Source organism: Oncorhynchus masou, chromosome 20 (assembly GCF_036934945.1).
Source record: "Oncorhynchus masou masou isolate Uvic2021 chromosome 20, UVic_Omas_1.1, whole genome shotgun sequence".
NCBI classification, from domain to species: Eukaryota; Metazoa; Chordata; class Actinopteri; order Salmoniformes; family Salmonidae; genus Oncorhynchus; species Oncorhynchus masou.
The window spans coordinates 5,755,521-5,781,700 of NC_088231.1; positions in this window are offsets into that span (position 1 = coordinate 5,755,521).

Sequence of the window (26,180 nt, forward strand, 5' to 3'; positions counted from 1 at the left end):
TACTTCCATGTATGGGTAACCTATTCCAGGCATTCTAGGAACAATGGTAGTAATTGCCTGGCTGCCTATTTTGGCTTTGGGTAGCATCTTACCCTCGTAGCGGGACATGGTGGTCTCTGTTACTGCATTGGACCATGGAATCACCAGTTTTGCAGTGCATTTGCACATGTCCTGCAGGTCCACACCAAGTTCGGTTTTGGATTCCCCGGCAGGAGGCTTGGCCTGAGGGGATGAAGGAATCTTCGTCTCCATCCGATGATTCCGTCTCCAATCAGTTTCCGCTTCCGAAAGGACAAGTTAGAAAAGATAGCTTGGTGTAGCTAGTAAAAACTTTTATTTTTGAAGTAAAAAAAACTAAAGCCAGCTGGCGTGGTGGCTAGCTTACCGACGTTTAGTCACTGTTAGGATACAGCTAGCTTGGTCGTGAACGAATTAGCCGCGTCACAGCTGTACCCGTTTCTACCTCAAACAATATGTCTCTAGCTATGTTGAAGGGAAAGGAAAATAGTCACCACCGCACAATTATGAGAATAGTTCCCGGCGAGCGAGTTGTAAGCTCACGTCTGTGGACAGTTTAGCTATTTCAGGAAAATGCAGTCGTGTCAAGGTAAGCTTTATGATGAAAAGTGAGAAGATGTGTTTGAATTACTTATAGAAGCTGCATTTGGCCCTTTATAGGGTAGGAAGGACATCCTTCCCCAAAGCACACGTCTCGACATCCAGCCAATCATGGCTGGCGTATTGTAGTAAGGCTTCTGATGAATACGTTGTGTATTAAGTAAAATACCAAAACGAACACTTGAAAGAGAACCCATTTTTACAGAAGCAGGTTGGAACTTGGTAGTGAGTGTTGAAGCCGATGACGGACGATTTTTACTCGCTAGGCTTTAGCACTCGGCGGTCCTGTTCTGTGAGCTTGTGTGGCCTACCACTTTGGGGCCGAGCCATTGTTGCTCCTAGATGTTTCCACTTTACACCTAAAAGCACTTAACAGCTAACCAGAATAGCTCTAGCAGGGCAGAAATTTGACGAACTGACTTGTTTAGAAAGGTGGCATCCAATGACGGTGCCACATTGATAGTCCCTGAGCTTTTCAGTACAGGACATTCTACTGCCAATGTTTGTCTATGGAGATTGTATTGCTGTGTCTTCGATTTTATACACCTGTCAGCAACCGGTGTGGCTGAAATAGACAAAACAACTAATTTGAATGACTGTCCACATACTTTTGGTAATGTAGTGTACGTTGAAGGGTGGTGGTGGAGCCATTGGAAGAATAAAAACTGAATAGAAGTGGTCAAACTTCCTTTGTCTCACACGCTTTATAATGTGTTGCAAATAGATTAATGTAAAATGATTATTGTGAAAGTAAATTATCAGCCCACTGTGTACAGACAATTCAACATCTTTTTCACAATGTTGATTCAACCAGTGTGTGTCCAGTGGGGGGGCCAAATTAATCAAATGTCTTAGAATTAAATGAACTGCTTGAGAAAGAGAATTGTGCCATTACATTATATGGTCCATATTTATCAATTTACTAAATTGTTTTTTTGAAGAACTATCTTGTGACAAATAGGACACTCCCTAGTGTAGATAAGATGTTGACTATGTTACTGTAGGTAGACTATGTTACAAATGCATGGATGACTCAGGAGCTTATAATGTTCTGGACATGAATGACACTGACTCACCCCTTAATTAAAGAAGATACTTTGACAGCAGCACCTTTGTACTTGTGACTGATCTTGACAGGCCGGATTCCATTAAATTCACCTACACCCCAAAATTATATTCTTTCAAAAACAACATAACTGCATATTAATTGTGCACTGTAAAACCAAAAAAATGTAGAATATTTCTAAATGGTCTATCTCCACTGAGCATACAAAACATGAACACCTGCTCTTTCCATGCCATACTGACCAGGTGAATCCAGCTGAAAGCTATGATCCCTTATTGATGTAACTTCCAATCAGTGTAGATGAAGGGAGGGCCCGGAATTCAAATAAATAATCGTAACATTAAACATTTAAGTCATACAACAGATTTGGTTGACAGGAGTCAGGGTTTACCAGAATTGGACCCAGAAGCAGACCAGGACAAGGTGAGTATAAAGATGGTGAGTATTTATTAATCAATGAGAATGTGGAGGTAGATAGTTCCGGGTGGAGGAGCGGGCAGCGGAGGTGGGTTGATGGGAGTGGATAGGCAGATCCAATGGATAACAACACACTGGCAACGAGCAGACAGGGATGGGGTATGGGTTCCGGGTGAATGGCTGTAGACAAAACAAACGGCGGTAAGTTAAAGGCAAGCAAGACGTACAAAACAATAAAACAAACTCTATAAACTGGAGGCTGGTTTGTGGGCACAACATACTGTTCATGGCTAACGATCCAGCAGGGAATGGATGTCAGGTCAGAGCTTTTGAAGGGGAGAGGTGATGATCAGGACAGGTGTGCAGATTACTGATGGGATACAGGTGCGGGTGAACATCGATCTCCAACAAGCTAATTCGCCCGGCAACCAGACAGGGTGCGTTCCAGGACACCGGAAACACACTCCAGGACAGAAACACAGGCAAACACAGACTCAGGAAGCGGGATTCGTCACAACAGGTGTCCTGCTAGCGCAGGGGTGTCAAAGTCAAATGGACGGAGGGCCAAATAAAAAATTTAGCTACAAGCCGAGGGCCGGACTGTTCGAATGTTCATTGAAAAATTTTTAAATGACGCATATAGTCTAGTGAACCTAATTGAACCTACTGAAAACCTAACAAATATATTCCAATATGATCAGATAAATAAAGCAATATTTTCTTATGGCTCTGTCAGTAATCTTTAATTTTCAACAGACACAAAAGACAAATTTCCTTTATATAAAAATCCCCATAACATGAACATTAAATGAAAGAAACCGGTATTCAAGGCACCATCAGTAGCCTATATTTTCTATTTTAGCAAAAGTGGGCTAAATTTACTTCAAAGAAAAAAACAATAATAGCAATTTTCTATCATCCACTCAACTGAAATATTTTTAAAATATAATTGGATTGAAATACAATAAAATAAAGTGCAAAAATCTATTAATCAAAAACAACACTTTGTTTAAGGAGAAGTAACATGCAGTGAAAACAAATATTAAACTTTAACTTTTAAACTTGAACTGAGTAAAAACTCTAAATATGTGATTGCACAGTAATGTTCACTTGTTTGAGGTTGAGGGTGATACTTGGTGGTGTCCCATCTTTTCCACAAGTTCATCAATGTTCGGGGTAAGGCTCTGAGCTGAGGAAATCCTCAGAATTGAGTGGAGGTGTTCAGCAGTAAGTCGACTTCTGTGTGATGTTTTGTTCAGGTTCATCAAAGAAAAAGTTGTTCACACAGGTATGTGCTGCCAAACATAGACAACGTTTGAGCAGCCTGGATGCGCAGCTGGGGCATTGTGTCGGGGAGGAAACGGGCGAACTCCGCAGCACCCACTGCCGCATATTTTGCCCTCAGTGCATCATTGCATTGGAGGTCAATCAACTCCATTTGGAGGTTTGGTGGTGAGCTTTCCACGTCAACAGCAAATGGGTTACCGAGCAGTTCCAACCTGCTTTTTTGTGCTTCAAAGTCAGCAAATCGGCGTCGAAAGTCAGCGGCAAGCATACCTATTTTATCAGCCAACTGTGCGCTCGGGAACGCACTGGTAGAGAGCTTCTCTTTCATGGTCTGGCAGCTGGGAAAGTGGCTCAAATTTTCTTTCCGCATCTGCGTCTCCCACAGAGTCAGTTTGGTTTTAAATGCCTTCACTGTACTGTACATATCAGAGATGACATGATCCCGACCCTGCAGCTGCAAGTTCATTGCATTCAGATGACTCGTAATGTCACACAGAAAAGCCATTTCACACAGAAACATTTCGTCTCGGAGTTGTGTTGTGTCTTTCCCTTTGCTGTCCAAGAACAGACAAATCTCCTCACGAAGCTCGAAACATCTTTGAAGCACCTTTCCCTGGCTTAGCCATCGCACCTCTGTGTGATAAGGCAAATCACCATGCTCCGTTTCTAACTCCGTCAGAAATGCCTTGAACTGGCGGTGATTCAAACCTTTGGCTCTGATAAAGTTAACTGTGCGCGTGATGATGCTCATTACATGCTCCATTTTCAAGGCTTTACCGCACAACGCTTCCTGGTGTATGATACAATGATAAGCTGTCAGCTCACCTGTCGCGTTTTCCTCTTGCATCTTTTCCCGTATCTTCGCCACCAGTCCGCTCCTGTGTCCACACATCGCAGGTGCTCCGTCGGTTGTCAAACCCACGAGTTTTTCCCAAGGCAGCTCCATCTCATTTACACATCTTGACACCTCTTCATACAAATCATGCCCCGTAGTTGTGCCATGCATAGGACGTAAAGCCAAAAACTCCTCTGTCACGCTTAGGCTGGAGTCCACTCCGCGGATGAAAATTGACAACTGGGCAATGTCAGAAATGTCGGTGCTCTCATCCACAGCCAAGGAATATGCAATGAAATCTTTTCCCTTTTTCACAAGCTGCTCTTTTAGATTGATGGACAACTGGTCTACTCTCTCGGCAATGGTGTTTCTGCTCAGACTCACATTTAAAAAGAGTTGCCTTTTTCTGGGCAAACTTCGTCACAAACTTTAATCATGCAGTTTTTGATGAAATCCCCCTCCGTAAATGGCCGGGCTGATTTAGCGATCTCTTCTGCCAAAATAAAACTGGCCTTGACAGCAGCCTGGCCTTGTGATTTGGCTTTTTTGAACAGAGCCTGTCGAGATTTGAGGCCTCGTTTTAATTCCTCTGCCTTTTGTAGCCTTTGTTCCATGTCCATATTCTTGTTTTTGTCCGCGTGTTTCGTTTCATAATGTCGTCTCAGATTATACTCTTTCAGTACCGCCACACTTTCTCCACACAGAAGACACACAGGTTTTCCAGCTACCTCCGTGAACATATACTCCGACTCCCACCTTGTTTGAAACCCCGGTTCTCAGTGTCCACCTTCCGTTTTGCCATTTTTGATGGGTATCTGAAAGTTAATTTTACTGTGATGCTGACGACTGCTGTGCCAATAAATATTGAAATGAAGCAGCCTACTGCTCGGTGCGTCACCGTTGCATTGTGGGAAATGTAGTATTGGTGCGTGTAAAAGATCTGCGGGCTGCCGGCTTGCTGCGGTCTGCGGGCCGGTTCTAATAATAAATCAAGATCATCCCAGGGGCCGTAAAAAACCTTCTCGCGGGCCGGATGTGGCCCGCGGGCCTTGACTCTGACATATGTGTGCTAGCGGGACGCCAAGCCTTAATCTATCGGTTATAAGCTTAAATTCTTATTCATCTAACTGCATTGTCTGATTTATAATAGGCTTTACAGCGAAAGCATACCATGTGACTGTTTGAGGACGGCGCCACATAAACATATCTTTCAACCAGCACAGGCTTCATAAAATCACAAATTGTGATTAAATAATAACATACTTTTTGAAAATATTCCTCTGTTTGCAATCCAAAGTGTCCAGGCTACTACATGCATGGTTGTTTTGTTAGATAAAATCCATCTTTAATCAAATGCCAAAAAGTCAGTTTAGTTGGCGCCATCGATTTCAGTAATCAACTTGCAGACAAAGGAATCCAAAACGCTACCGCTAAACTTTGTTAAAACAAGTTAAACTAAATTTTTTTGCCTTCAGGTACACTAAAATGTAAATAAAATACAATATTTCATATGGAAAGAAGTATGTTCAATGTAAAAGTAAAATTAGCAAGTGCGCATCCTCATCGCCGCGTGCACACAGACTGATTTTCAACTTTGACTCAGCGCCAAAATTCAAAATTCTCCCTTGTTTGGGAAGAAACAAGCCTGAAATCTTGAACAAAGACTGTTGACATCGAGTTGAAGCCCTATGAATTGCAATCTGGGAGCTGGAATTGCATAGGACCCATAGATCTCCATGATAATAGCATGAGATCTCAAAAAAATAATTCTGTTTGGTTTTTCTTTGGATTTTGTCCTACCATATCAATTGTGTTATAGTCTCATACATTATTTAAACATTTCTACAAACTTCAAAATGTTTTCTATCCAATGCTACCAATTATATGCATATAAAGGCGCCTGAGTAACTTTAAGTTTACTTTGGGAAAGTCAGTCAGGTGGAAATAGAGAAAAATAGACACTATCCTGAAGAAATTTTTAAGAAAGATTATTAAGCCTTTAGACATTTGAGACAATTCACACAATATTAGGAATGTGTTCTTGATGTTTGTTATGCTCATTGTATATCTCCATTTAATCACAATATAAGGCCTAGATGTCACACCATTTGATAGCCTATAGCCTACACTCTAGTAGGCTATAGCCTACCATGTCCAATTATTTGAATTTCCCTCAGGTGTTTCCCTCAGGTGGACTCATCTACACAATCTACACACAAGTAGAAACATCTCAAGGATGATCAATGGAAACAGAATGCACACTTTGTAAATATGGGGTATTGTGTGTAGATTGATTCTTAAAAAAAAATCAATTTTAGAATAAGGCTGTAATGTAACAAAATAAGAAAAAAGTCAAGGGGTCTGAATACTTTCTGAATAAACTGTATATCACCATTACCATTCAGAAGGCTACATAGTGCACCCTATGTACAATTAATCCATCCAATTGGCACACGCCCAAGCTTGTAAAATTATATTCTGTCAGGAAAAACATTACAACGGCACATTAATTATAAATTAAATCGAACATGTCTAATTGGGCAGATGTGATACAAAATATTGTCCAGTATTGAAATGCTTCATTGGATCAATCTGAAACTTAACTGCAATAATACATTATTGCCTTTCTCTTGCCTTTCTAGGATGATGAAAAAAAAAACATTTAAATAAAACACGTTTTTTTGTTTGTAATTTATTTGATTTTTACCAGATCTAATGTGTTACATTCTCCTACATTAATTTCACATTTCCACAAACTTCAGTGTTTCCTTTCAAATGTTATCAAGAATATGCATATCCTTGCTCCAGGTCCTGAGCTACAGCCAGTTAGATTTGGGTTGTCACGAAAATTTAAAAAAAGGGTCCAATCTTTTAAAACATACAATCTACCTGAGGTGACGTCGCTCAATATTTACATTACATTCAGTCATCTAGCAGACACTGCCATCCAGAGCAACCCAAAGGAGCTACCAAGGTCATGCGCCCTGCCCAATGGCACAATGACAGATCTCTCACCAAGTCAAATCGGGGACCCGAACCAGCAACCTCTCGGCCACCGTCCCAAACTCACAACCTCCAGGCACTAACCATCCAAGATCCCCCCCCACAGTTCCCCGAGAGCTGCCCCTCAACCATCCGAGACCCTACCACAGCCCCCCCCCCCCAAATCCGATGCCGTTTAGGGCTGTATAGAAGAGGTAGGGAATGTTATAGTAAATTATTTGAGGAACAGGAGATCAACAAGGATAGGGGTGATGTGGGCAGACTTTGGTGATTGTGTCAGAATCCTTGCAGAACTCATTTGGATGAGCTGTAGTTTATTAATTTAATTTACAGGCAGGTGTCCAAGTACTGTGTTCCATAATCAATTCTGGAGAAAATGAATATATGGATTAGCTTTTCCGCGTGAGTTTTGATGAGAGGATCGTAGCTGGTAGATGTTGTTCAGGTGAAAGTATGATGTTTTACAGACCGGACTAATGTGGCCATTGAAGGAGAGATACGGAGTGGGACTAAGGTTGGAAGATACAGTGTTCTGTCGGATGGTGTTGATTTTTAACCTTTCAAACTCGGCAAATCTGTAGGGTGAGGAGGTGACTGATTGTGAGAAAAGTCAGGTCCTGGGATTTCCTCGGGATTATGCCTGGCGAAAACCAAATACTGCATTCCACAGTAGGAACCTTATACCAACGGTCAAGCATGGTGGTGGAAGTGGGATGGTTTGTAGATGCTTTGCTGCCTCAGGACCTGGAAGACATGCCTTAATAGAAGGATCCATGAATCCCGCTCTATATCAGAGTATTCTACAGGAGAATGTCAGGCCATCCGTCTGTGAGCTGAAGAGCAGCTCGGTCATGCAGCAAGACAATGATCCAAAACAATCAAGTCTACATGAAAATGGTTAAAAAGCAACATATTTTAGGTTTTGGAATGATCTAGTCAAAGTCCAGACCTAATCCCAATTGAGATGTTGTGGCAGGACTTGAAAAGAGAAGTTCATGCTTGAAAACCCACAAATGTCGCTGAGTTACAGCAGTTCTGCACAGAAGAGTGGGCCAAAATTCCTCCAGAGTGATGTGAGAGACTGATCAACAACTATAGGAAACATTTGGTTAGAGTCATTGCAGATAAATGTGCCACAGCCAGTTATTGAGTGTAAGGGGGCAATTACTTTTTAACTTAACACAGGGGCATTGGGTGTTGCATAACTTAGTTTTTGAAAATAAATGCAATAAGTATGTAATTGTTGTGGTATTTGTTCACTCAGGTTCACTTTTTCTAATATTAGGTTTTGGTTGAAGATCTGATAACATTCAGTAACAAAAATTTGAAATTGGGCAAATACTTTATACAGTGCTTGTATAAATAATTGTATCCTTGATATCATTTGAAAGGAAACACTCTGAAGGTTGTGGAAATGTGAATTGAATGTAGGAGAGTATAGGAGAGTAGGAGAGTACACCATAGATCTGGTAGAAGAAAATACAAGGAAATAAACATACGTTTTCTGTTTTTATTGTTGCTGCATCATCTTTCAACTGAACAAGAATATCCAAACATACAGATAGGATGCTCGGGATGGTTTGAATGAAGAACATAAGATGGCAACAGTATTTGAAAAAGGTTTCAGAAAGATATCTTCAGGAATGAGTGAGCTACATGACATTGAGCATGTAGTCACCCAGGCGTCCCACAGAAGTTGCCCAAATGTACCCAAGTGGCCGAATTGGTACAGTGATACATTTTGAAGTAAATTACTATATACAAAATACTCAAATGCAATTCTAACTAACCCCCAACATTTAAAAAAAATAAAAAATATGAAAATTTGAAAAAATAAATAATAACAAGTGTAACTATTTACACACATTCAATGTATAATGTACAATATTGTGAAGACCCTCAGTCCTCTACACAATATTGTGCTTCTGATGACATGCCAATAGCAGTCTCTTTCTGCTGTAAAGCAGAGGGTTACTGAGCAGGTGGTGCAGGTGATTTCCTGTGACAAAGTGCACATCGACACCTCCCCACTGTGCCCTTTTTGCCCTGAGGCACATTCATGCCTGCAGAGATGAATCTGGGCAGGTGAACACCACTGGTTGGAGCAGAAGGGACAGAGGTAGAGGGGGCAGAGGTAGAAGGGATAGAAGGTGCTGCAGTAGACGTGCTGTAGCAAGCAAGCTCCTGGATGAGCAGCTCTCGGAAGGCTAGCTGTGAGATGTGGGGCTGTCCGCAGCTCTTAGCCATTTCCTTCTGGAGGATGAAGGAATTCACCACAGCAATGTCAATGAAATGATAGAAACATGTCTTGTACCATTTCTTTGTCTTGTGGAGAACATTGTAGTAGCCAATCAGTGCATCTGACAGGTCCACAACTCCCATGCCCTTGTTGTAGGCCTTGATGGCTGCAGGAATGGGGACATTTTTGGTGGTCCTTGGCGCAGTAGCGCCCTTCACACGCCTGACGATGTGATCTCCACTGAAGGACTTGTGGATACTGGAGCATATGACCACCTCTCTGGTATACATCCACTTCACAAAGAGCAGGCCATCTTGGCGAATCCATCTCATGGTACCCCGCCCACCCGCTTAGGCATGTCATTCAACTTTGTTTTCGGAAATCCCACTCTGTTGGTCCGAATGGTGCCACAAGCCCACACATTCCGCTTCCTCAGGTCTGCAAACAGGGTAGGGCTTGTGTCGAAGTTGTCCACAAAAGGTTTGTAGCCCTTCCCCAGCAGTTGAAAATCTAATAACTGCATAACGGAGTCATATCTAAGTCCCTTACCGGTCGCAAAACTGCTCTTCCCCTCATAAACAAAACAAACAATGGCACGTGTATGCACACACAGAATCAGCCAAAACAAACAGTTGTTAACCCCATTTAGTTGGTTCGTTACGCAAGTATTGTTTTAGGCCAATTCTGGCCTTTTAAGCTACCATCCTCTCATCGATGGAAACGTTCTGGGCAGGCTGCAAATAGGTCTTGCAGGCCTCAACGATGCTGGGGTAGAAAAGTATTATTTTGAAGAGCCTATCAGACCTTGCTGTGCCTCTCATCTTCTCATTATCTTCTGGGTCACTGATATGAAGCGCCCGTGAGATTGTCAGAAACCTTTTGCATGATATGACAGTGGATGGGAAAGGCAGTTGATGGAGGGGAGCAGTTTTCCAGTTGTCTTTCAGGGTTTTTAGCTTCACAAGACCCATGTAAATGACCATTGACATGAAACAAAAAAGATCTGACAACGAAATTGGCTTCCATCCCTCTTTCTTGCCTGCCTGCTTCTTAGCACCAAACTTACTGTATTTGTGTTCAACACCAGGGAATCAACAACTGCCAGGGTGAAAAACAGGTGAAAAAGTTGCATGGGGCTGTACTTGGAGGTCATGTCCAGCTGTGGTCCTGATGGCCTTTTTGGTCTGAATACTGGAGGTGTAGGCAACACATCCTCCTCCAGCAGAGTGCCAACGACCCTCCTCCTCTCTGATTGCAGGTTTCGCTCTTCCCCACCTCTGCTTCTTTGTCACAGACTTCACACCTGGCAGGGTGGGGGGTAGATGTGGAGCTGGAGACAGCAGCGGTCCAGCTAGATGATCCAGCTCCTGTGGGGGAATGGGCATCTTGGCAGTGGGGTCTCCCAATCAGAATCGGAGGGACTGTGAAATAAACACACAGACACACAGATTATATACAGAGTAGGGAACCTAAATCACTAAGGTGAGGTTCTTTTCCGTTCCATGTTTAGATAAAATACATGTAAAAAAATATCTAATATATACAGACACAGATGATATATAGAGTAGGGAGCCTAAATCACTAAGGTGAGGTTCTGTTCCGTTCCATGGTTAGATAAAATACATGTAAAAAATATCTAATATATACAGACACAGACACAGATGATATATAGAGTAGGGAATCGAATCACGAAGGTTCCGTTCCATGTTTAGATAAAATACATCTAATATTTACAGAGATAGGACGGACAGACACACACAATGTAGAGCCATGTGTACTTCAAACATTTCATTACTGATTATGTATATGTCAAATAAAATAAAAATATCTCCAAAACAACTCAAATGAATAATATTTGATATTTTTAAATTCAAACAACGGCAATCGAGAATTGCATCTTCTCCATACAAATCTCTTCAAATTGGGAGTCCAAACTTGTCTCACAATCTGATAAATCTTCAAGTAATTCTGTGTCACCTTCTCTATCAATCTCGTCAATAATATAATGTAGAACTGTATACCTGGACTTTGCCTTTGATTTTCCAGATTTACTCACCATAATACTTTCAATAAAATAGCGGAAAATGATCTCGACTCAATACTGCTATGCACAAACAAAGTGTCTCCTTCGGGTAGAAATTTCAATGGCGAATTGCTGTGTTACGCTCTATTTTCGTTCAAGAGCTGGTCTTCCCGGATATAAACATTAGATATTGCCGTTTACCTCAGCCCATTGGCTATCTACCAAGCTAGAATTCAAGATGATCAGTGGTGATTGGGCAGAAATACAGTCAATCAAAGAAGCAATGTGATATCATTGGCGCGCAATGAGGTCATTGTTTGGTGTGTTCAAATCAGTTCCTTTCGGTCAATATGCGCGGTAAAAAGAACCATCAAGTATGGTTGTGTTACTAATAAACAGAGGATTGGAATGAAACCAACCATGACTAGATAAACGTAAATGTGGTGTGAGTAATTACATCGAATGTTTCGTTGAAAGTTGAAGGATACGGAATTCATGACACAAGCCGTTTACAAAATGTGTCGTGTTATGCTATAAAAATGTATTTAATCGAACAAAACAACCATTTATTGTGAAGATTGGACCTTTTGTATTGCCAAAAGAAGAAGATCTTCAAAGGTAATTGATTATTTTAATTGCTATTTCTGACTTTTGCAACGCTAATGCTCGATTGGAAAATGCTAGTAATACTTGTGTGTGTGAGGCGCTGTCGTCAGATTATCGTAAGGTATGCTTTCGCAGAAAAGCATTTAAAGAATCTGACACAGCGGTAGGATTAAGAAGTAGTTATTAAGCTTCTCAATAATGTTAGATACATGTATCTACAAGAACGTATAATATTTTGAATGGTGTCTTTAGTATCTTTGCGCTATGCTATTTCATCGGATGTTGGCCTAGGTGAGACGCTAACGTCCCGCATAGCATAGAGAGGTTAATGCAACCGCTGTGTCAGATTTCAAAAAAGCTTTACGGAATAAGCAAACCTTGCAATAATCTGAGTACGGCGCTCAGAGACAAGCCAAAAAGATATCCGCCATATTGTGCAGTTAACAGAAGTCAGAAATAACATTATAAATATTCACTTACCTTTGATGATCTTCATCGGAATGCACTCCCAGGAATCCCAGTTCCACAATAAATGTTTTATGTTCGATAATGTCTATAATTTAAGTCCAAATAGGTACTTTTGTTAGCGCGTTTTGTAAACAAATCCAAACTCACGAAGCATGTTCACTAAGAGCAGACGAAATGTCAAAAAATTCCGTTACAGTCCGTAGAATCATGTCAAACGATGTATAGAATCAATCTTTGGGATGTTTTTAACATAAATCTTCAATAATGTTCCAACCGGAGAATTCCTTTGTCTTCAGAAATGCAATGGAACGCAAGCTAACTCTCACGTTAACGAGCGTCACAAGCTTGTGGCACTCTGCCAGACCACTGACTCAAAGAGCCCTTATGAGCCCCTGCTTTACAGTAGAAGCCTCAAACACGTTTCTAAAGACTGTTGACATCTAGTGGAAGCCTTAGGAAGTGCAACATGACCAATATTCCAATGTATCTTCAATAGGAAATAAGTTGAAAAACGATCACCTCAGATTTCCCACTTCCTGGTTGGATTTTGTTTCAGGTTTTTGCCTGTCATATGAGTTCTGCTATACTCACAGACAACATTCAAACAGTTTTAGAAACTTCTGGTTGTTTTCAATCCAAATATACAAATAATATGCATATGTAAGCAACTGGGACTGAGCAGCAGGTAGTTTACTATGGGCACCTCTGGGCACCTTATTCATCCAAGCTACTCAATACTGCCCCCAGCCATAAGAAGTTAAATGGAAGATGTTTGGAACCACCAAGACTTTTTCTAGAGCTGGACGCCCGGCCAAACTGAGCAATCGGGGGAGAAGTTCCTTGGTCCGGACTGTGCCCAAGATCCCAATAGTCGCAATGACAGAGCTCCAGTTCCTCTGTGGAGATGGGAGAACCTTCCAGAAGGACAACCATCTCCGCAGCACTCCGCCAATCAGGTCTTTATGGTACTCCTCAGCCCTCTTTCAGGAGTCTGTTCGCCCTACCCTACAAGCTGACTGGCTTGAGTCCACACCTGATGAGATGGTTGACCTGTATTATAGCAGTCTAAGTAACACTTTAAACAGCCTTGCCCTTGGAAAAAAAACTTTAAGGTATCCTTCCAACAATCCTCCCCATGGTTCACAAAGGAGCTGTGCATCATGAATAACCATGGCCACAATTTAGAGCATTATGGAGAAGTACTGGCCTAACTGACCTCCTACTGGCCAATAAAGACCACCAGGCTTGCTATTTTAAAGCACTAAAAGCAGCCCGCTCAACCTTATCCGGAAGCTTATAAAAAATCCAGATACGACCAGCCATCAAACAGGCACAGCTTTAATACAGGACTAAGATCGAATCTTGCTGCTCCAGCTCTGTCACTTGTCGGATGTGGCAGGGCTTGCAAACGGTCACGGATTACAAAGGGAAACCCAGTCATGAGCTGCCCACTTATGCAAGCCTAGCAGACAAGCTAAATGCCTTCTATGCTCGCTTTGAGGCAAGCGACACTGAACCACGCATGAGAGCACCAGCTGTTCTGAATGATCTCATACCAGCTGTTATGGAAAATGTGTGATCTAACTTTATGTAGCCAATGTGAGTAAGAACTTTAAACAGGTTAACATTCACCAGGCTGCAGGGCCAGTCAACCTCTGCCTGACCCAGTCTGTAATACCTACAAGTTTCATCAGACCACCATAGTCCCTGTGTCCAAGAATGCCAGGGTAACCTGTCTAAATTTATATCGCCCCTTAACACTCACATATGTAGCCATGAAATGCTTTGAAAGGCTGGTTATGGCTCACATCAACAACATCATCCGAAACACCCTGGACCCACGCCAATTCACATACCACCTCAACAGATCCTTAGTTGACACAATCTCTATTGCACTCCATACTGCCCTCTACAACCTGCACAAGAGGGACACCTAAGATGGTGCCGTACTGGATTGCCGCCGTTTTGTAGCTCTGACCCAACTTTCCTTTTTTTGTGATTCTTTTCACATTTATCTTTACTTTAATTTCACAACATGTATCTGTTATAATGTATTATAACCAACAAGATCTTTTGAACATCAGATCAGCAGTTACATACCCCAATTCCGTCTTCGACTTTGTCTCACCTGCCCTGGGCTCTTTCTGTAATTTCAACCCACTTTTCTGGTTACGCAAGAAGACACACCGGCTTCACAGAGGCAAAAGAGGGGTGTCCTGATGGATGACCTCCGACCGTAGATTTGCTACCAACAAGACCCTATAACTACAATATTAACTGCTTTCTGAAACATGGCTTTCGGACAAGATACCGCCCATGGCTATCCAGCTCGATTGATTCTCCATTTATCGAGTGGACAGGACAGTAGAGTCAGAGAAAGTGAGAGAGGGAACGGTTTGCCTGTTCATCAACAACAAATAGTGTGCAGTGGTAGTCTCAACCCATTGTTCACCCATTTTGGAATAGCTGATGGTCAAATGATGACCATTACACCTCCCAAGGGAGTTTTCAGCTGTTATTGTGTCTGTTGTATACATTCCATGTCACAAAAAAATATAACAAATATAACTTAGGGAGAAGTGTATCTAAAGTTCCATTCATAACACTTGTATATGCATCAACATTTATTATGAGTATTTCAGTAAATTGATGTGGCTCTCTGCATAATCATTGGATGTTTTTGGAACTACTGAACATAACGCGCCAATGTATACTGAGATTTGTTTTATATAAATATGAACTTTATCGAACAAAAGATACATGTATTGTGTAACATGAAGTCCTATGTGTGTCATCTGATGATCATCAAAGGTTAGTGATTCCATTTTATCTCTATTTCTGATTTTTGTTTCTGACTCCTCTCTTTGGCTGGAAAAATTGCTGTTTTTGTGACTTGGCTCTGACCTAACATAATCGTTTGTGGTGCTTTCACCGTAAAGCCTATTTGAAATCGGACTCTGTGGTGGGATTAACAAGAAGTGTATCTTTAAAACGGTGTGAAATACTTCTATGTTTGAGGAATTTTAATTATGGGATTTCTGTTGTTTTGAATTTGGCGCCCTGCACTTTCACTGGCTGTTGTCATATCGATCCCGTTAACGAGATCTCAGCCCTAAGTTAAGAATGCTGGAGGCCACTGTGTTTTTGAGGACCTTTAATGTGCAGAACTGTTTTTTGTAACCTTCCACAGATCTGTGCCTCGACTCAATCCTATCTCGGAGCTCTATGGACAATTCCTTCGACCTCATGGCTTGGTTTTTGCTCTGACATGCACTGTCAACTGTGGGACCTTACAGTATATAGACAGGTGTGTACCTTTCCAAATCATGTCCAATCAGTTGTGTTTACCACAGGTGGACTCCAATGACTTTGTAGAAACATCTCAAGGATAGAAAATGGAAACAGGATGCAGCCGAGCTCAATTTTGAGTCTCATAGAAAAGGGTCTGAATACTTATTCAAATACATTTGCAAAAATCTCTAAAAACCTGTTTTTGCTTTGTCATTGTGGAGTATTGTGTGAAGATTGATGAGAAGAACGTGATTTTTTTAAATCAACTTTAGAATTGGGCTGTAACGTAATGTGCAAAAAGGGGTCTGAATACTATCCTAATACGATGGACTTATAATTATAATTTCAAGTTTTTGCTCTATTCATCCTGAAAAGGACACGGTTTATAAAATACAGTAGAATTTACAGGTGAACTGACAGGTTATCTTCGTTCATTGAAATGTGTAGGTTACCACAAGGGCTAGTCATAGCTGCATCAACACGCCCTATTTTTTTTAATGGTTGTTAAAAAAAAACACATTGTTTTCCTCTTTGCACAAAAGTTGGGTACTTTGCCTTTACTAGTCCTGTATTAGTGGACCGATATAGCCAGATTTGGGAGCAGATATGTTGTAAATGACACCCGATTTGACATGATCCTATGAACATCACATTGCTGCTCATGGGTCCTTTACACGGAAATCCCTTTGTTATCCTGATATTTTTGCATTTTGGAAGGGAAGTTAAGGGCCATCGGCCAACCACTCATAATTTGGTCGATTTACAAGTCGTGACAAATTAGAGGCTGAGGCTACAGTCTAAAACAAAGGAAATGTTATTCCAGAAGCTAAAAAATAAGTACAAGGTTGGGACAAGAAAGTTGATAAACTCTTTTGCTGACTTTTTGTCCTGTCAAATAGCCTATCCGATGTAAATCTAACAGCAAGGCTAGTACGCATTGTGACTGGGATGTTATGAGATACTAATTGCTCACTCACTCATTCGATCCATCCAATCAATCAATCAAATGTATTTATAAAGCCCTTCATACATCAGCTGATGTCATAAAGTGCTGTACAGAAATCCAGCCTAATACACCAAACAGCAAGCAATGCAGGTGTAGCAGCACGATGGCTTGGAAAAGCTCCCTAGAAAGGCCAGAACCTAGGAAGAAACCTAGAGAGGAACCAGGCTATGAGGGGTGGCCTCTTTTGACTGTGCCGGGTGGAGATTATAAACAAACATGGCCAAGATGTTCAAATGTTCACAGGTGACCAGCAGGGTCAGATAATAATAATCACAGTGGTTGTAGAGGGTGCAAAAGGTCAGCACCTCAGGAGTAAATGTTAGTTGGCATTTTCATAGCCGATCATTCAGATCGGCTAGAGTGTCTCTATTTGCTCTGTGTTATGCTACAGGCTCTGACTAAGTGACAGGTGTTTGCTGAGGGTTGACATTGACATCTAACTGGCGCTGTAGGAGTGGGGAAGCTGCCAAGGGACATTGACCGGTCCAGTGCGTTGTGAAATCTCAACAAATCACAGCAGGCACCGTATCGGTCCATGGGCTCCTTGCAGTGCCTGCTACTGCCCAGTGCAGGATATTGTACTGTTCATTTTTGTCATAAAAATGTGTCAGCAAATTTCTTTTTTTATAGTTCATAGTGCAAGTGATGCATGGTTATGGAAACTCATCAGACTGAAATTAAAATGTACTTAAATTAAATGTGTTTTTTATTGTACCATCAAAAGGTTTGGGGCTGACACCCAGGAAATCCAGGCCGAGTGACACCATTTCATTTTTGAAACCCACAAGTTATCTATTTTTCTAATGCAACCACTATGCTGTGACTGTCATACTTAAAAGGACAATTAAACAACTAGGAAATGCTAAAAGAACGGATCTTGGAAACTTGTGGTGGTTGTGAACATGCAATTACAGCACCCATATGGGTTATGAGAACTAATACGTAAAGTGTATGTACAGTATGCATGACTGTAAGTTGTTTTGGAAAAAAGCATTTGCTAAATCTCATATTTTACATAACATACCAAAAGTATGTGGACACCTGCTCGTCAAACATCTCATTCCAAAATCATGGGCATTAATTTGGAGTTGGTCCCCCCATTTGCTGCTATAACAGCCTCCATTCTTCTGGGAAGGCTTTCCAATAGATGTTGGAACATTGCTGCAGGGATTGGCTTCCATTCAGCCACAAGAGCATTAGTAAGGTTGGGCTCTGATGTTGTGCAATTAGGACTGGCTTGCAGTTGGCATTCCAATTCATCCCAAATGTTTTCGATGGGGTTGAGGTCAGGGCTCTGTGCAGGCCAGTCAAGTTCTTCCACACCGATCTCGACAAAGCATTTCTGTATGGACTTTGCTTTGTGCATGGTGGCATTGTCTGAAACAGGAAAGCTCCTTCCCCAAACTGTTGCCACAAAGTTGGAAGCACACAATCATCTAGAATCTCATTGTATGCTGTAGCTTTAAGATTTCCCTTCACTTAAACTAAGAGGCTTATACCAAACCATGAAAACAGCCGCAGACCATTATCCTCCTTCACCAAACTTTACAGATGGCTCTAAGCATTCGGACAGGTAATGTTCTCCTGGCCTCTGCCAAACCAAGATTAGTCCGATGGACTGCCAGATGGTAAAGTGAGATTCATCACTCCAGAGAAACACGTTTCCACTGCTCCAGAATCCAATGGCGGCATGCTTTATACCACTCCAGCCGACGCCAGGCATTGCACATGGTGATCTTAGGCTTGTGTGCGGCTGCTCGTCCGTGGAAACCCATTTCATTAAGCTCCCGACGAACAGTTATTTTGCTGACGTTGCTTCCAAAGGCAGTTTGGAACTCTGCAGTGAGTGTTGCAATCGAGGACAGATTATTTTTTCACGGTATGTACTTTAGCACTTGGCGGTCCCGTTCTGTGAGGTTCTGTGGCCTACCACTTTGTGGCTGAGCCGTTGTTGCTCCTAGATGTTTCCACTTCACAATAACAGCACATACAGTTGACCGGGGCAGCTCTATAACAGGGAAGCAATTTGATGAACTGACTTGTCATGTTGAAAGTCACTGATCTCTTCAGTAAGGCCATTCTGCTGCCAATGTTTGTCTATGGAGACTGCAAGGGTGTGGCTTAAATAGGCGAATCTACTAACTTGAATTGGTGTCGAAATACTTTTGAATATATATTGTATTATATTGTATGAAAGAATGCATTGTGTACTCCTCTGCATGATAAATGTGCACACGTGTCTCTGAGAAAGCAATTATCTTGTGGTAGAACTGGTATGGCAAATCATTCCGATACCTCTTTTGCAATCAGACAATGAACAAAAACAACATTAAGGCGGATGGCACTGATGATGCATTTGCACATTGGGGCAGGGTAGATGGATCATCCAGGGTGGAGTAATATTTAGAACATTCTAACAACACAAATGGGCTGACATTGAGGCCACCCAACCAGTGGATCAGCAATTGCAATATTAAGGCTGTAAATATGGTCTGAGATTCTTATTCAGCATACCTGGGTTCTCCTGCCATACTGACAGTAATGATCGTGAGGTGATAGAGTGAGGATATGCGCTACTTTTGGACCTGTATACCTGGCTGACAATAACTTTGTGACCCTTTGGGAGTATAATTTTATGTGGACTTTATTTATTATTTCAAGAAGTTCAGGTGAGTGGAAATTGGCATGCAAGATACTGAATTTCGTGAAAGAATGCTAGGAGTTTTTAATGATTTAGATTTTATAGCATTACTTTATAGATTATCTATCATTATCCAACTAATTTCATTGTCATGATAGTATTTGTGCATTTCATCATTTTAAACGCAATTGTTTTTTATCTGAAAACTTTATACACACATCTGAACTTCAAAAATAACAGTTTCACAATTCAAATCCATCAAAACAAAATATTAACACAATTAAACAATATATACAACAACAACAAAAAAATCAATGTTTCATAATTTTGTCATCAATATTGATATTTGACAGAATTTCGTGTTAAACTACAAAACAGTAATAAACACTCAAACATCAAAATTCCTCTCCAAAAATGTTGTTATTGCACCAGTTTAGAGAAATGTTTCCTAATCCAATAATATCACATTAAATGATGTTGTCACCAAGTAAACTTGTGACCAAAATCTCCTTCACGTTTATCTACCAAATCAATCAAGAAGGTTACCAAGTGAAAGCAAGAAAGGACATCAGACATAGTGGGATTCTTTCATTATAGAATGCCAAAAACGTCTTCACACCCTTTGCAAGCTTTTCACATTGCGCATCCTTAAATTAAATGTGCTTAAAAAAAACAAATATATATATTGATTGTGTAGGTCTGCACACCCTTGATGTGGCACTTCTAAGTAGGCCTACTGGCCTGTATGACACTGGCCTCCATTCCAAATCATCATTTTTGATTGCAACAAGGCCATTGTGTAATACTGTATTATATAACGGGTGGGTCTTGTACTGAATGCTGATTGGTTAAAATCGAATTCCAGACAGTGTTTATTCCACAAATTACCGCTGGCTAAATCTATGACCTTAAAATGCCTTTTACTCTGTTCCATCTGACTGCTCCATCCACTGTCTCTTCAGTCCAGCCAAGCAATTTACAAACTTAATCTCCACTATAAAAAACATCTAGACATGATCTGACATTTCTTTTAGTCTACCATTTAGTTTTCAACCGCGGAGATTTGTTTAAACCTTGCTCTCTGTCTTTCCGACAATAGGCACCATTGTTTCAATTTTCAAATTTGATCTCCAGCTGTCCAGTAATAATGAACATGTCGGGAGTAGGGACGAGACGGACAGACAGGAAGCTTTTCTCAGCCAGTCAAAATCAGTTTATGGATATATATATACAAAGAAATGTCAATTGAAAAAGGTAAGTGCAGCTAGCTATCTGTCCAGCTTCAGTTTGAAGTGATTATGTTAGCTGTGTTGTTCACTAGCTCCTCTGAACAACAGTGTCCTGACGAGTAAGCACATTTTCTTTGCCAGGCAAAATCGCACCTCATTAGCTCATTGTTATGGATGTCTGCAAATAAATGTCAATAGAAAGCAATTTAAACAAATGCCAATACTTTGCCGGTATACTGGCTGTACTTTTTGACGTGACTGTAAGTTAGCCATAGTTGGCTTGCTAGCAAGCAAGGGATAAGAACGTTGTCAGCGAGTTTGGCAATGGGACATTTAGAATGAACAACTGGGTTGCGTCGATACACTTCACCAGACTGAGGCAGGTGTAAGGTTTCTTTACTATGACTGTGAGTTGTGGTTCTCGTCCCTGAATTCACTAACTGTAAAAGTTACTCTGAATAAGAGTGTCTGCTAAATTACTAAATGGTTTTCCACATGGTGTTGAGTGTTTCTGAGGGTGCTAGTCTAGGTCCAGACTTAAATCTGCTTGAAAATCAGAGTCATGGGTATGCTTGTCAAGAGCAGGGACTGGAGAGTTAGTTAGGATCAAAAGTAGTTGTATTTTTCAGGGCTTCAATTACTCAAATTGCCATATACACACCAGAATGGGTTTCCACATAAAAATCAAAGACAAGACTTCAATGTTGCGCTCCTTCAGTGATCCCCAACTAACTTGACTGAGGTTGAGCAAGTTTGCCGAGAACAATGGATAGATGTTTCTGCAAAAGTTGATTAAAAAATTCCACACCTGTAATTTCTGCCAAATGGTGCTTCCACCAAATATGAACTCTGGGGTGTGAAGACCTAAGCAATCAATCCATTGTTTGTTTTTATTACTTTGAGAACATTTCTATAATTTCTCTTTCACTTTGAAAGTGTGGAGTTATTTATGTAGATCTGTGGGAAAATCCCAATTTTGTCTATTGTTAGATTTTAATTTAATTTAACATTTTTTAAACTGTGCAAAGGGTGTGGAAACATTCACCATGCACCTTATATCGCATCTTCTTTCATATTAAGGATATATTATTATGTATCCACGATTTACCTGAAATTTAAAAAAGTACATTAGTGTCAATAATTCCATCCTTTATTTCAACTGTGAAACCACAGACACATTCTTGTTCAAAGAAGGAAGGGTTGCTCACCTCTTTGGTCACATTTGCTGCCAATTCCTGAAATGCGGTTGTGGACTAGTCCAAATAGTCACTTAGGAATGTACGGATCATTCTGAATCGTATTCCCAGTGATCCCTCATTTGCTGTCGTTGCTGCTGTAGTTGTGGTTGTTGTGGGAGAAAATGTAGATGTTGCTGCTGTGACTGTTGTTGTTGTAGGAGCAGCTGTTGTGGTAGTAGAACCAGCTAAGGTTGTCGTAGCAGCAGCTGTGTTTGTTGTTGCTGCAGAAGTGGTTCATTTGGCAGTAGCTGTTGTTGTGGCAGCAGTTGTGGTTGTTGTAGCTTCCACTGTGGTTGTTATAGGGGCAGCTGTGACTGTTTTGAGTGCTGTTGTGGTTGATGTACCTGCAGCTGTAGTTGTTGTAGGTGCAGCTGCAGTTGTTGTTGGTGCAGCTGTAGTTGTGGCAGCAGCTGTGGTTGTTGTGGGAGCCATTGAGTTTGTTGTTGCGGCAGCTGTGGTTGTGGGATCAGCTGTTGTTTTTGTGGTGGAAGCTGTGGTTGTTGTTGGAGCATCTGGGGTGGCCTTGGTAGTTGTGGCAGCTGTAGCTGTAGTCCCTGTAACACCACAGAAGTTAACTCATAGAAATCTACTCTATATAAGTGTCGTGTCAGTGTTGAAAGTGATGACATTGACAACGGGGTTATCAATGATGGCTTATTCTACTTGCAGTAAAAGAGGTTTTATCAACAGCGAGGAAGGTGTTCCCCTGAGACAGAGATTCAGTCAATCCCTGCTCTGCCCTGGTTGCATTTGGACCACAGTCTGATTCTTGACAATAAGTGTCATGTCGACAATCACTGAGCCACTCCTGTAGAAAAGGATACAGACAAAGGGATGTAGTATTTATTTTCAGGTGAGGTGCTTTAAAACTTGTTATGGCTGGGGGTAGTATTGAGTAGCTTGGATGAATAAGGTGCCCAGAATAAACTGTCTGCTACTCAGGCCCAGTTGCTAATATATGCATATTATTAATCCAACCATGAAGTGGGAAATCTGAGGTTTGTAGTCTTTCAACTCATTCCCTATCGAATGCACAGTGTCTATGGGTCAAATTGCACTTCCTATGGCGTCCACTAGATGTCAACAGTCTTTAGAACCTTGTTTGATGCTTCTACTTTGAGGTGGGAGCGAATGAGAGGGGAATGAGTCAGAGGTCTGGCAGAGAGCCAGAGTAACTGTTTTCATACCTGCTGTGGTTCTTGTTAGTGCGGCTGTGGTTATTGTATCTTTGACTGTGGGTTGTTGTTTTTGGATTCACTTTAGTTGTTGTAGAAGTGGCTGTGATTGTTGTGTGGGAGGCTGTGGTTGTTGTAGCCACAGCTGTTGTTGTAGACGAAGCTGTCCTAACTTCAACCTTGATAGTTGTGGCAACTGTGGGGGTTACAGCAGCTGAAATTTTAGTTTTTGTCCCTGTAAGACCACAGAAGATAACTACTAAAAATGTACCCAATATTAATGTGCCATGTGTCAATGTTGAAAGTGATGATTAATGACAACAAGGTCAGCAATGATGGCTTAACTTGCAGTCAGTGAAATAATCTGTCTGTAAACAATTGTTTGGAAAAATGACTTGTGTCATGTCAAAGTAGATGTCCTAACCGACTTGCCAAAACTATAGTTTGGTTACAAGAAATTTGTGGAGTGGTTGAAAAACGAGTTTTAATGACTCCAACCTAAGTGTATGTAAACTTCCGACTTCAACTGTATGTGCAGAGAACATGTCTTTTCACGACACTGATGACAATGACAAAAAAATGTGGCTTACTTGCTCTGGTGGATGCCGTTTCAACTGAAAGGTAGGCGCTCCCCTTGGACAGAGCTTTAGTAAATGCCTGCTCAACACTGCTTGTATCGTGAACCACTGTGTTGTTGAGTATAAGAGTCATGTTGACTATCACTGAACCGCTCCTGCAATGTAAAATATAATTTATATTCACAGGTAAAGAACAACAGTATTGTAAATGCTTTATGTAAAAGAGTCATGCATATCAGATAAAAATTAGAAACAAGTTTGTATTGTCACGACATCTTTTGTATGTAATGGGATAGATTGGTCATTATAACAGATGATTCACCTGACAGAAGAACAATACAAATAAGGTTTAAATAATGATAAGTAAGCAGGTATTTTTTTTAACAGCTGAGGGATGGAACTGAAGAAATATAACAACTCTCAAATGCATAGACAGACCAACCACAAGATCAACATTATAGTTTTAATCACGTTTTGATGTAGGTACCAATGTCATATTGACCTTTTAACTCAAGAAATAGAAACATCATACCTCTGCAGAAACATCTGCTGCCATATTCTTGAATGCTGCAGTGGAAGAGTCTGAATAGTCACTTATGAAGGGAAGTGTCATTCTGAATTCAAATTTCAGTGACCCCTCTTCTCCAGTGGGCTCTGCTGTTTAGTCTGCGAGCGCAATTGTCGAGGTTAAAGTTGTAGCAGGAGATTTTGCAGTGGAAGCAGCATTTGTTGCGGCTGAACTAACATGGGTTGTAGTTATTTTAGTGTTGGCTGCCGAAGCACCAGTTGTTGTAGTGGATGGTGCATTTGATGCTGTGGAACCGGTTGCTGTAGTCTACAGGATTTGTTGTTGATACTGAACTTGTTCCAGAAGATGTCACTGTAGAACCAGTAAGTGAGTTGGCAGAACCAAATAATGTTGACCCAGACGTGGTTGCTGTGGAAGCTGATTGTGTTTCTGTAATTGCCATGGGAGTTTTGGTTGTGGCTCTGCGAATTAGAGTGAGGACTGAAATAAAGACATGATTTGAGTTATTGAAAAAAAGAAAACAAACTAGTACAATTTCACTGTCCTCCCTGATATAATACTAAAACATACTTGCTGTTTCATCAGCCGAGAATCCCAGATTCTTCAAATTCCTGAACAAATCCATGTTGATGTTAATTTGAAAGCATCTCATCTTTTGACTCTAGTGGCATAAAGGCATTTTGACAAGTATACGATATTACATGATAGAATCATACATGCAAATGAAACATTATCAAATACTGTTTCAAATCATAGCAACCCTGTAAATTGCAATGATTTACATATTTTGAAGATATACAGCTGAAATCGGATGTTTACATACACTTATGTTGGAGTCATTAAAACTTGTTTTTCAACCACTACACAAATGTATTGTTAACAAACTTTAGTTTTGTCAAGTGTGTTAGGGCATCTACTTTGTGCATGACACAATTAAATGTTCCAACAATTGTTTACAGACAGATTATTTCACTTATATTTCACTGTATCACGATTCCAGTGGGTCAGAAGTTTACATACAATAAATTGACTGTGCCTTTAAACAGCTTGGAAACTTCCAGAAAATGATGTCATGGCTTTAGAAGCTTCTGATAGACTAATTGAAATAATTTGAGTCCATTGGAGGTGTACCTGTGGATGTATTTCAAGGCCTACCTTCAAACGCAGTGCCTCTTTGCTTGACATCTTGGAAAAATCTAAAGAAATCCATCAGGACCTCAGAAGTCTGGTTCATCCTTGGGAGCAATTTCCAAACGCCTGAAGGTACCACGTTCATCTGTACAAACAATAGTACGCAAGTATAAACACAATGGGACCACGCAGCCGTCACACCGCTCAGGAAGGAGATGTGTTCTGTCTCCTAGAGATGAACATACTTTGGTGCGAAAAATACAAATCAATCCCAGAACAACAGCAAAGGACCTTGTGAAGACGCTGGAGGAAACGGGTACAAAAGTATCTATATTCACAGTAAAATGAGTCCTATATCGACATAACTTGAAAGGCCGCTCAGCAAGGAAGAAGCCACTGCTCCAAAACTGACATAAAAAAAGACAGACTACGGTTTGCAACTGCACATGGGGACTAAGACCATACTTTTTGGAGAAATGTCCTCTGGTCTGATGAAACAAAAATAGACCTGTTTGGCCATAATGACCATTGTTATGTTTGGAGGAAAAAGGGGAGGCTTGCAAGCTGAAGAACACGATCCCAACCGTGGCAGCATCATGTTGTGGGGGTGATTTGCTGCAGGGGGGACTGGTGCACTTCACAAAATAGATGGCATCGTGATGCAGGAAAATTGTGAATATTTTGAAACAAAATCTCAAGACATCATTCAGGAAGTTAAAGCTTGGTCGAAAATGGGTCTTCCAAATGGACAATGACCCCAAGCATACTTCCAAAGATGTGGCAAAATGACTTAAGGACAA